Below are 12,662 nucleotides of genomic sequence, written 5' to 3' on the forward strand. Positions count from 1 at the left end.
GGAGAGTCAGCCCTCTACTCCTTTTTCCCTTTAAAGGTCACAGGTCTCCTGAGGATAATTTCTTCTCTTTGGATGTTTGCCCTTTCTGTTGTCTAGCCAAGCGGTTCCTTCCTATCATCCTTGTTAGAGCACTCCTGCCAGTCTGTCTCTATGCTCAAGATTAAGATATCTTCTCTGTTCTCTTTAATCTCTCAGTCCTTGCTCTTAACTCTTCTTTGTTTTAATTTTCATGAGGCCTGCTTTAGTTGTGATTAACCGTTTACACATAGTTACAATGTTAGCATTGAGGAAATACAGCCTAAGGACTATGAGTGTAGGCCGTTAAACATAATCACATAGTTATTAGGCTAAGAATTCTATACTAAAGTCAAACTAATCATGTAATCAATAACCTTCCATATATTAAGGAATTTGCAAAACTTAGAGTTGATTAGTGACACATGCTAAAACCTTGTAATTGATTTAGATCCTTGTTTCATTCCCCCTTTTCTATTATCTTTGCGAATTCTTTTGCAATCCCTCATAACATACATTATTATTTGTCCATCGATTAAAATACCTACCTGCTGTGGCTTCATGCTTGATCTTATTCTTTTTCCAGGTAACATAATCTTTCATGTTCTTCTGACAACACCATATTGAACGTCAAATCATAAAACAAGTATATAAAACAAATAAGCTATCAACTAATATGAGTACAAACATCTCTTTGATCCATTTAAAATTTGCTAACCAGGCTAATTTGTTCCAAACTTCTTCAAATCCCCAAGAGGCGTCGCCTAAGGCCGTTCTGTGTAACACTTTATTTTTTTTCCACATTTCTTCTAAGTCTGTTGATATTCGACTGCTGTGATCAACATACATACAACAGCTAGTGTTTATGATGGTACAAACACCTCCCTGTGAAGGTAATAATACATCTAATGCCATTCAGTTTTAACGTATCACCTGTGATAGGCTGGAAGCCCCTTTCTGTAGGGCTTGAATTGCGTCTATTGTCTTGTTGTCTATTACTTCTATTACTGCTGAAATGTCCACTAGAGTCTTTTCTAGTTCACTCATGCCAAGCCATGGGAGGAACCATCTTACAAAACCATGAAATTTCGTGGATCTGTCTGCAATTGCGTTGCGAGCCCTGGTCATTCTCCTTAGAAAAGTTCCGATCCATCCTTTTTGTTGATGTAATTTATCTACTATGGTCATATTAGGAACCAAGGCCCCTAAAGTACATGCTCCCTGCCAGTCTAGGGGTAGAATTTTCCTAGCTGTATCATTACATAGCCAAAACTATCCTGTTCCTTCAGGAAGCGGAAGTCTGGAAAAATCAGGTACATGGGATGTTGTTGGTCTCCAGTATGATGCCGTTCTATCACAACCAGGAAAACATCCTATGAACCTAGTGGTTCATTTATACGTATAATCACCACATCCATCGTTTCCTGACTTTAAATCATGTGAGGAGATTGAATTGTTTCCTCGAACATATATATAAAAATAGAAGAATTGGAATCAAGATTTATAATAGAGACCGATAATTCCACCTGTTCCTTTTTTTTTTTTTTTAAAAAAAAAAAAAGATTTGGCCACCAAGTACACTTATCATGTCCTATCCCATAGTGGGGGTTATTAAATAGAGAGATGTTAACAGGAACTGGAACTCCTATTAGAGGTAGTGTCTGTCTAGAATCTCTAGGCATTTCAGTACATGTCCAACAATCACTCTTGTTTAGAATTTGGGTAACACTCAGTGTCAATGTCAGATGTGTATTCTGATCCCAGTAAATCGTTTCACAAATTGGACTCATGGTTACCAAATTTACAATAAACACAACGTATTTATACATTTTGTCGTTTTATCTTTAACTTCACGGAGTCCTGTTGTTCTATCACCCATGGAGGGGAAGCCTTCTTAATCCTTGAATAGTGAATCCATGCTGATTGCTCCTTAATCTTGATAGCAGTGAAGGATGTTAGCAGCACCTGGAAGGGTCTGTTCCACTTCTCTCCTAAGGGTTCACCTGTAAAAGCCTTAATACAAACCCAGCCTCCTGGCTTAAAAGGATGAATAGGAGAATCCAGACTTCTAGATCTGTTTTCTAAAACAAAAGAAGATTGACGAGGACCTGGGGAATCTACCCTAGCAGATCCACTGGTTATACTGAAGCTAGGGAAACAACAACAGAGTATAGAATTTTTAGTTGATACTGGGGCAACATTTTCGGTTTTAAACCAAGCTTGAACACCTATGGATGATGATTTCGTAACAGTAAAGGGAGCTACTGGCCAAAGTGAAAAGGCGTACTTTTTAAAATCTCTTAAATTTAGATTGGGAGAACAATTGGGAATACACAAATTCTTATATATGCCTAACTCACCAAAACCTCTGTTGGGGCGAGACTTATTGGAACAACTAAAAGCGGAGATAAAATTTGAGAAAGGAAAAGTAGAACTTCGAGAGGGGGATGACCAGCTAATTGAACTTCTGACTCTAGCCCTCATAGATACTCCTGTTAGCTCAGAAGTACCTGAGGAAATCCAGAATCAAGTATATCCAGGGGCGGTATGGGCCTCAGAAATACCAGGAAAAGCGAAAAACACCTCCTCGGTAATGGCCAGACTCAAATCAGGGGCGCGGCCTGTAAGAATTAAGCAATATCCCTTCAGAACCGAAGACAGGGAAGGAATCCAATCAATAATCAACCAGTTTATCAAATATAGGGTACTAATAGAATGTGAATAGGAACATAACACTGCCATTTTACTTGTCAAAAAGCCGGATGGTAATTATCGAATAGTACAGGATCTCAGAGCCATTAATAGAATTGTTGAAGATCTGCCTCCTGTCATAGCAAACCCATATACATTATTAACTAAATTGACACTTGAATTAGCCTGATTTACTGTACTGGACCTGAAAGACACCTTCTTTTGCCTACCTTTGAGTCCAGAGAGCTAGTTGCTGTTTGCATTTGAGTGGGAAAACCCCGACTCTAGGAGAAAGACACAACTAACATGGACTGTGTTACCACAGGGGTTTAAAAATAACCCCACTCTTTTTGGAAACCAACTAGCCAAGGACTTGGAGCAGTGAGAGCAACCACATGGAGATGGAATAATATTACAATATGTAGATAATCCATTGATAGCCACTAAAACAAAAAAACTATTTATAATATGGCCAGTCAGTCTGCTAAATCTTCTTGGACTTAATGGCTATTGAGTCTCTCCACAGAAAGCCCAAATGGCTCAGCGGCAGGTAACTTACCTCAGATACAAGATAGCTGCTGGCCAGAGGGCCCTAGAAACAGCAAGAAAGGAGGCCATCTGCCAAACTCCTTGACCACAGACAGCTAAAGAACTCTGTATGTTTTTAGGGATGACAGGATGGTGTCATCTATGGATATATAACTACGGACTCTTGGTAAGGCCACTCTATGAACTGTTGCAACTTAATCTAAGAGACCTCACCTGGAATAGGGAGGCAGAGAGAGCATTCCAGCAACTGAAAAGGAAACTAATGGACATCCCTGCCTGGGGGTTACCAGATATTACTAAGACATTCTGGCTGTTCTCCCATGAGAAGCAGGGAATAGCCCTGGGGCTCCTAGCCCAAAACTTGGGACCATATAGAAGAGCAGTGGTGTATTTCTCCAAACAACTTGATGAAGTAAGTAAAGGATGGCCTAGCTGCTTAAGGGCGGTAGCAGCATTGGTGCTAAATATTCAAGAAGCACGTAAATTTACATTAGGCCAAAAGATTACAGTACTGATATCTCATACTGTATCTATAGTATTAGAGGTAAAATGGGGGCACTGGCTTTTGCCACAGAGATTCCTTAAATATCAGGTTGTTCTGGTGGAACAGGATGATGTGGAAATAATGGTTACTAACATTGTCAATCCAGCAACTTTCCTCAGTGGAACCACGGGAGAACCGGTATCCCATGACTGCCTGGAAACAATTGAAGTAGTCTATTCCAGCCGACCTGCCCTGAAAGAGGAGCCGCTGGAAGATGCTGAAGACTTCTGGTACACAGACAGAAGTAGCTTTGTTCGACTAGGCATCTGCAAAGCAGGGTATGCGGTAACCATGATGGATCAGGTAATAAAATCCAAAGCCCTTGCCCCAAATACCTCGGCACAAAAGGCAGAAATAATAGCCTTAACCCGAGCGTTGGAGCTAGCCAAGGGCAAGAAGATTAACATCCAGACTCCAAATACACTTTTGGGGTAGTCCATGCCCATGGAGCCATATGGAAAGAAAGGGGACTCCTATCCACCCAAGGAAAACATATAAAACATGCTGAAGAAATTCTTAGGCTCCTGGAAGCCACCGAGGTGAAGGGCTATGGAGCGAAGGATCGCGCCGGGGGACCCTTCCCGAAGCGGCCAAACCGCGAAGGCGGCAGCACAGGGAGAGAGAGAGTGCCCCAGCTCCCCCGCCAAGGCCGGCGGAGTGGGCTCCTAAGGAGCGGCAGCTCTGACTCAGCGTGGGCGGGGCCCAGGGCGGCGGCAGCCAAAGCCCCTCGCCTACAAGAGCAGCCCCAGGGAGCGCGAGCGACCCGGAGCGTGGTGAACAGGGCGGGCAAACAGGACGTGGCGCGTCAGAAGGGCATAGCGCGTCAGTTTGCGCGTCAGTTAGCGCGTGCAGGGAAGGCGTGCAGGCGGGGTGCAGCGTCCACCTCCGGCACTAGAGGTTCTCTGACAAGTGGCCATCGTCCCCCCAGAGGAGGCTCAGCCATGGTCGCCACTAGGCTGAAAACCGTGGCCAGAAAGACTGTGGCGACACAGGCAGAGCTCCCGCTCAGGCACGCAGCTGTCCAAGTATCCAGCTGCAAAGAGTGCCTGAGCCTGTCGGTTGTTCCAGAGACCAACGGGGACACCACCTGCGTGCGGTGCGACCAGGTGAGCGACCTGCTCAGCCTGGTGGCAGAGCTGAAAGAGGAAGTGGAGAGGCTGAGGAGCATTAGGGAGTGTGAGAGAGAGAGAGAGATTGGTGGAGCCGCACTTGGCCATCCCTGAAGCAGGGGCAGCTGGTAGAGGCTCCACAAGCAGCAGGGGATCCCCTGGCCTCTTGCTGCCGGGCAGAAGGAGAGGACCTAAGAGATGAGAGGAAATGGAAGCAGATCCCTCCTCGGAGAGGCCGGCGAATCCTCTCCCGTCCTCCCTCGCCGTCCCAGCTGCCCTTACAAACAGGTATGGGGCTCTGGAACCTGACGGACAGGAACATGAGGACCCTGACAAAGGTCCATCCAGGGCGATGCCTAGGGTGAGTCAACCAGCCCCATGCGTCAAGACGTCCTGTGTTAAGAAAAAAAGGAGGGTAATTGTCATAGGCGACTCCCTTCTGAGGGGTACAGAGGGCCCAATATGTCGACCAGACCAAACTCACAGGGAAGTCTGCTGCCTCCCTGGGGCCTGGGTGAGAGACATCACCAGGAAACTCCCTGGTCTGGTTTGGCCCACTGATTACTACCCACTGTTGGTCATGCAGGTTGGCAATGATGAGGTTGCACTAAGAAGCCCAAAGGCAGTCAAAAAGGACTTGAGAGCACTGGGGCAACTGGTCGATGGAGCGGGGGCACAGGTAGTGTTTTCATCAATCCCTTCAGTGACAGGAAAGAACGCTGAAAGGAACAGGAAAGCACACCTGATCAACACATGGCTCAGGGGCTGGTGCCGTCGTCAGAATTTTGGGTTTTTTGACCACAGGCGGTTTACACGGCACCAGGCCTCCTTGCAGCTGATGGAGTGCAACTGACTCCAAGGGGCAAAAGGATTCTTGCTCATGAGCTGGCAGGCCTCATTGAGAGGGCTTTAAACTAGATTTGAAGGGGGAAGGGGATAAAACCAGGCTCACTAGAGTTGAGCCTAGGGGTGGTGTGCCAGAGTTGAAATCACGTGCATCTACACCAATGCACGCAGCATGGGCACCAAACAGGAGGAGCTGGAAGCCATTGTGCAGCGGGACAGCTATGATGTAGTTGCCATCACAGAAACATGGTGGGATGCTTCTCATGACTGGAGTGCTGCAATGGGTGGTTATAAGCTCTTCCGAAGTGATAGGCAGGGAAGGAGAGGCGGTGGGGTGGCTCTGTATGTCAGGGAGTGTTTTGATTGCATAGAAATCAATGATTGTGAAGACCAAGTACAGTGCTTATTGGTAAGGATGAGGGGGAAGGCCAATGAGGCAGATATCTTGCTGGGAGTCTGTTACAGACCACCCAACCAGGATGAAGAGACAGATGAGACGTTCTATAAGCGACTGGCAGAAGTCTCTCATTCGCTGGCCCTTGTTCTTGTGGGGGACTTCAATCTACGGGACATCTGTTGGAAGTATAACATGGCAGAGCAGAAACAATCTGGGAGGTTCCTGGGGTGTGTGGAGGATAACTTCCTGACACAGTTAGTGAGTGAGCCCACCAGGGGAGGTGCCTTGCTGGGCCTGCTGTTTACAAACAGAGAAGGACTGGTGAGAGATGTGGTGGTCAGAGGCCGTCTTGGGCTTAGCGACCACGACATGATAGAATTCTCAGTTGTGAGCGAAGTAAGGAGAGAGGTCAGCAAAACTGCTACCATGGACTTCCGGAGGGCAGACTTTGGCCTGTTCAGGTCAGTGGTTGAGAGAGTCCCTTGGGAGACAGTCCTGAAAGACAAAGGGGTCCAGGAAGGCTGGAGAGCCTTCAAGAAGGAAATCTTAAAGGCGCAGGAGCAGACGGTCCCCATGTGCCCTAAGAAGAGCTGGCAGGGAAGGCGACCGGCCTGGCTGAACAGAGAGATTTTGCTGGGACTCAGGGAAAAGAGGAGAGTTTATCACCTCTGGAAGAAGGGGCAGGCAACTCGTGAAGAGTACAAGGATCTCATTAGGTCAAGCAGGGACAAAATCAGAAAGGCAAAAGCCCAGCTAGAGCTCAGTCTGGCCACAGTCGTGAAGGATAACAAAAAATGTTTTTACAAATATATTAACAACAAAAAGAGAGGCAAGGAGAATCTCCATCCCCTACTGGATATGGCGGGGAACATTGTATCCAAGGACGAGGACAAGGCTGAGGTACTTAATGCCTTCTTTGCCTCAGTCTTTAATAGCCAGTCCAGGTATCCACAGGGTATTCAGCCCCCTGAGCTGGAAGATGGGGATGGAGAGCACAATATACTCCTCATAATCCAGGAGGAAGCAGTTAAGGACATGTTAAACCACCTGGACAGCCACAAGTCTATGGGGCCTGATGGGATCCACCTGAGAGTACTGAGAGAGCTGGCGGAGGAGCTTGCCAAGCCACTCTCCATCATTTATGAGCAGTCCTGGTTAACAGGGGAGGTCCCAGAAGACTGGAGGCTTGCCAATGTGACACCTGTCTACAAGAAAGGCCGGAAGGAGGATCCTGGGAACTACAGGCCTGTCAGCTTCACCTCTGTACCGGGGAAGATTATGGAGGGGTTCTTCCTGAGGGCACTCACAGGGCATATGAAGGGAGCAACCAAGGGATCAGGCCCAGCCAGCATGGGTTCATGAAAGGCAGGTCCTGCTTGACCAACCGGATCTCCTTCTATGACCAGGTGACCCGCCTAGTGGATGAGGGAAAGGCTGTGGCTGTTGTCTACCTGGACTTCAGTAAAGCCTTTGACAGCGTCTCCCACAGCATTCTCCTGGAGAAACTGGCGGCTCATGGCTTAGACAGGTTTACTCTTTGCTGAGTGAGGAACTGGCTGGATGGCCGAGCCCAGAGAGTTGTGGTGAATGGCGTTAAAACCGGCTGGCGGCCGGTCACAAGCGGTGTTCCCCAGGGCTTGGTTCTGGGGCCAGTCTTGTTCAATGTCTTTATAGATGATCTAGATGAGGGAATCGATTGCTCCCTCAGTAAGTTTGCACATGACACCAAGTTGGGTGGGAGTGTTGTTCTGCTGGAGGGTAGGAGGGCTCTGCAGAGGGATCTGGACAGGCTGGATCGATGGGCAGAGGTCAACTGTATAAGGTTTAATAAGGCCAAGTGCAGGGTCCTGCACTTCGGCCACAACAACCCCATGCAACGCTACAGGCTTGAGGAGGAGTGGCTGGAGAGCAGCCCAGTGGAAAGGGACCTGGGGGTGCTGGTTCACAGCCGGCTGAACATGAGCCGGCAGTGTGCCCAGGTGGCCAAGAAGGCCAACAGCGTCCTTGTCTGTATCAGAAATAGTGTGTCCAGAAGGAGTAGGGAAGTGATCGTGCCCCTGTGCTCGGCACTGGTGAGGCCGCACCTTGAATACTGTGTTCAGTGTTGGGCCCCTCACTACAAGAAGGATGCTGAGGTGCTGGAGCATGTTCAGAGAACGGCAGCGAAGCTGGTGAGGAGTCTGGAGAACAAGTCTTATGAGGAGCAGCTGAGAGAACTGGGGTTGTTTAGTCTGGAGAAGAGGAGGCTGAGGGGAGACCTTAATGCTCTCTACAACTACCTGAAAGGGGGTTGTGGCGACGAGGGTGTTGGCCTCTTCTCCTAAGTAACTAGTGACAGGACAAGAGGAAATGGCCGCAAGTTGCGCCAGGGGAGGTTTAGATTGGATATTAGGAAAAATTTTTTCAAGGAGAGGGTGGTCAGGCAATGGAACAGGCTGCCCAGGGAGGTGGTGGAGTCGCCATCTCTGGAAGTGTTCAAAAAACGTGCGGATGTGGCACTTCAGGACATGGTTTAGGGGACATGGTGGTGCTGGATTAATGGTTGGACTTGATGATCTTGAAGGTCCTTTCCAACCTAGTGATTCTGTGATTCTGTGATTCAGTGATTCTGTTTCAATCTAGGATTTCAGCATTCGATAATGCGAGAAACTGCATTGTCTGTTTGCAAGGCTAGGGAAGAGCAGAGCCCCAGTCTTGCTGTTTCTCTGCAATGACTGCAAGGGCAAGTGAGGACCAGCAAGACAATTCCTGCCTAGCACCTTCCTTGGAGGAGAGAGAGTGCAACGTTTCAATCTCGCAGTTGGGAGTGCGAGAATGAGAAAAAGCAGAGTGCCTGTTTGCAAGGTTAGGAAAGAGCAGAGCCCCTGTCTTGTTCTATGTGATAAATGATTTAGTCCCAAACAGGATTCCAATTCAAATTTAAAATTTATTAAGCGAATAGAGGCAAGCAAACAGCACTGCGTGCGCCAGGAGTCTCCGCTCCACCAAGACGCACACGGTACAGTTCCTGTTCCTGGTTTATATCCTGTCTGTTAGTACATATTCATGAATAGGCGTGTCTTCTTCGGCGCATGCCCTCTTCTCCTTCTAGAGTCTTCTCGAATCCTCCTCAGGGCCTTTCTGTTACACACCACCTCACAAGGGGGAGGGTCTCTCTGCTGCACATGGCCCCATGAGGGTGGCAGGAAGGGGCACTGTCAGTCTCCCTCCCCTCACGGCGCCCCGCCCTCCATAGGTGACATACGGGGCTGGGGCGTGCCAGAGGGTGGTGCTTGGGGGAGGGGCAGCACCCCGGGGGCGTGGCAGGTCACGCGTGATGTGCTGTGCTGTGCCGTGCGCGGGCACCGCTTCAGCAGTGCCAGCGGCAGTGACGACAGCAGCAGCACCAGCGGCAGCACCAGCGACTGCGGCATGGTGCAGGCGCGGTAGCCTGTGGCCCCCACCTGCCTGCTTATTCTCCTCCTCCTGGTGGCCCTGCGAGCCCGGCACACCCGGGCTGTTCCGTGGCGAGCACGGGGATTAGGTAGGCAGGCAGGCAAGGGCCAGCACCAAGACGCTGGGGTGGCAGTGGGGCTGGGGTCATGGTGGGGCAGGGCTGGGAGAGCAGCAGGGCCAGGCTGGGCTGGGGGAGTAGTGGCCAGCTCCACGGGCAAGTGGCAGGTACACGCCCTGCGGAGAGGCACAGGGAGCTGCAGCCACTGCAGGGGCCTTTTCCAGGTGAACAGTGGGGCCAGGAGCAGTGCTGTGGGGTGAGAAACCGTCCCTAGAGTAGGCCTTGCACCAGCCTGCCCTGGGGCAGCCTTCCCCCGGCCTGCGCATCGGGGCCAGAGCTGCACAGCAGGCCCAGGCAATAGCCGGTGGGAGCGCTTCTCCCGCAGGCTGGTCACAGCTGTGCCTGGGGCTGCGGCTCTGCTGCTCCCTGGCCGGGTCCCAGCTTTCAGCCTCCAGGACATCCATCCTTGGGAGATGTCCGCTCAGGAAAACCAGAGCACTCCTGTTCCAGCCACGCAGTGCTCTCCTTGGGCAAACCTGAGTCCCCAACACACAGCTCCAGCCACGCAGTGCTCTCCTTGGGCAAACCTGAGTCCCCAACACACAGCCCCAGCCCGCAGCCTGGGGGAAGAGACAGGGCAGCGCTGGTGCAGCCTCTCACTGGCCAGCAGGGTCTTCTCCCTGAGACGTGTGAATGATCTTTTTTTTTCCTCCAGCACTTTCATGTGGGCTTCTTTTATGCACAGTAGATTCATCCCAACAAGAAATCCGAGAGGGGCCGTATGTTTGTCCATCTGGTCCTTGAGGGGTGTTGCACATGGCCTGGAAATAGCATTTGGAGAGCTTCCAAGTGCCAGCCAACAGGTCACTGAAGCCCCTCTGCAGCTTTGGAAACTTCCACCCACATCTCGGTCGCACGTCATTACTTGACTCCCTTGCAGTCGCTGCAGGTCACTGAGAAAGTAGATCACAACCTCTAACGGAAACATACTTGATTACAGCTGTGCCTCTAGGTGATGGCCACCTGACTCCTCGGACAGATCTTGTCCCGGACCCTCAGGGTGATCCCACAGGTATGTCACCTGAATGAATGAGCATTTAGGTTTTAATATTCTGTTCTTATGAAATTTAACATAGTATTTTCGTGGCCAGTGCTCAGACATGCAGAAGAGCAGAGGGGGAATGGGTCGGGCTCAGTGATGGGCCCTAGGGCGCTCTGCCTCGTGCAGCTGTCTTGCCCAGCCTCTCCAACCCTGCGCTGCTTCCAGTGCCTGCTGCAAAGCCAGCAAGCTTGTTGGGGTTGAGTTTAGAGCTGGTGTCAGCTCCAGGGAGTCCTTTCTCCCAACAGCTCCGTGCATGGTTTGCTTGGGATCAGCATGGCCCAGCCACCCAGTAACTGCACGGTGCTCCTGAGTGGAAGGGAGAGACGAGTGCCATGGAGCAATCCCACGTTTGAACTGCAGTCATTGCTGTTCAGATCTGCACAAGTATATTGAAATATTTCCCGGGAGCTGCTGTGTTCTGTTTACAGGCATGGCTGGAGATGGTGGATATGCAGCTTCCTGGCTGGGTTCCAGGGCTGTTGCGCAGGGAGATCACACGGGTATGTCATGGTTTTAACCTCCTTTGAGAGCTGCCCGCTCAAAGCCCAAATGGAAGCGAGGCATCTGTTGCAGGTGTGAGACTATAGAGTGCCTGGTGCGTGCCATGTCATTACGTGATCCCCTCGTACATTCTGCTATTCAGTTATGACGTTGTATATCACAATGTGTGGTGAAAACTTCTCATGGGTGTGTGGTTGCAGATGTGGCTCCAGCTCCAGGTCCTCGGCTGGATCCTGCGCTGGAGCTCCCCTGGCACCCCAGGGATGAGTAGTCAGTCTCGACTGACTTCACAGACTAAGCACTCCATTTCAGTATCTTGCTAGTGAGAAATTTAACTTAATACGTTCTGTTAAGGTCCTCAAAAAGCAAAGTATGAAGCCAAACTAGGGGAATCTTCCCAGCGGTCACCAGAAGTCCTGAAGGAAATCCTTAAAGAACTGGAGAAAACAGCACATGGTGGGTATATATCATCCCCCCTTAACCACTTAAGACTTGGGAAGCTGAGGTTTTAGACACATGTATGGAGAAGCCATAGCCAACACAAGCAGAAAGGGATTGATCAGAGCCTCGCTGCACTGGCACTCGATTTCACAACTTGCAGGCCATGGCGAGCCACAGAGATGGTCCAGAGTCTCTGCTGCCAGCTGTGGTTCAAGCTGAGTCCCAGGGACAGCTAGCTGTTGCCCCAGTTTTACCGTTACTGGCAGGGTGGTTCTGGGCAGGTGTTGATATCCAGCCGGCAGGGAGTGGTGTCACTCACGCCTTGCAAAGAGCTTGGGGTTCAGTCCACTGTGTGTGCGTGTCGTTACCCTTACCGTGTGATGGAGTTGGCTTGATGGGACATGCTTCTCCAAAGGGCCCTTTTCCCCCGCTGACCTGGCTCCAGCATCTTCCTGTCCTCTCTGAAGGAAGTAATTTACCATCATGTTGCAGTTTGCCAAAAAGGCATGCACTAAGAGCGAGCAAGAAGATCACATGCCATCTCCTCATCTCTTGGCAGGTCAGGTTTTGCTACCTGCTGGTACACTGGAAAGTGCCTAGCCCTTTAATTTTTCTCTGTGAATGACACGTTGTTTGTACTAGTGATGAGGTGCACCTCCCAAATGCCCAGGCTTCGTTTCTAAGCATTATTAACGTATTTTGCCCCCTGAAGATACCATGTTCCTTCTAATGGAAGTGACCCCATTTCTTTTGTAAAGAGATGGACCGTGAGACTGTGGAGAAGGAGGCGCTTCAGCAAGGAGGCAGTCACGCAGTGCCAGTCTCTGATGAAAACACAGGGGCAATTCCATCAACAGGTAATTGCTGTCCCTCGGTCATCCAGTGCCATAAATCCAAATCAGTGTGCCTGCAGGCTCTTCCCCTGGTGCCCGCTACTGCACACCGTGTCAGCAGGCAAACTGTTAGTACAGAGC

The sequence above is a fragment of the Phaethon aethereus genome, assembly GCF_964289735.1.
Source record: "Phaethon aethereus genome assembly, chromosome: 12".
NCBI classification, from domain to species: Eukaryota; Metazoa; Chordata; class Aves; order Phaethontiformes; family Phaethontidae; genus Phaethon; species Phaethon aethereus.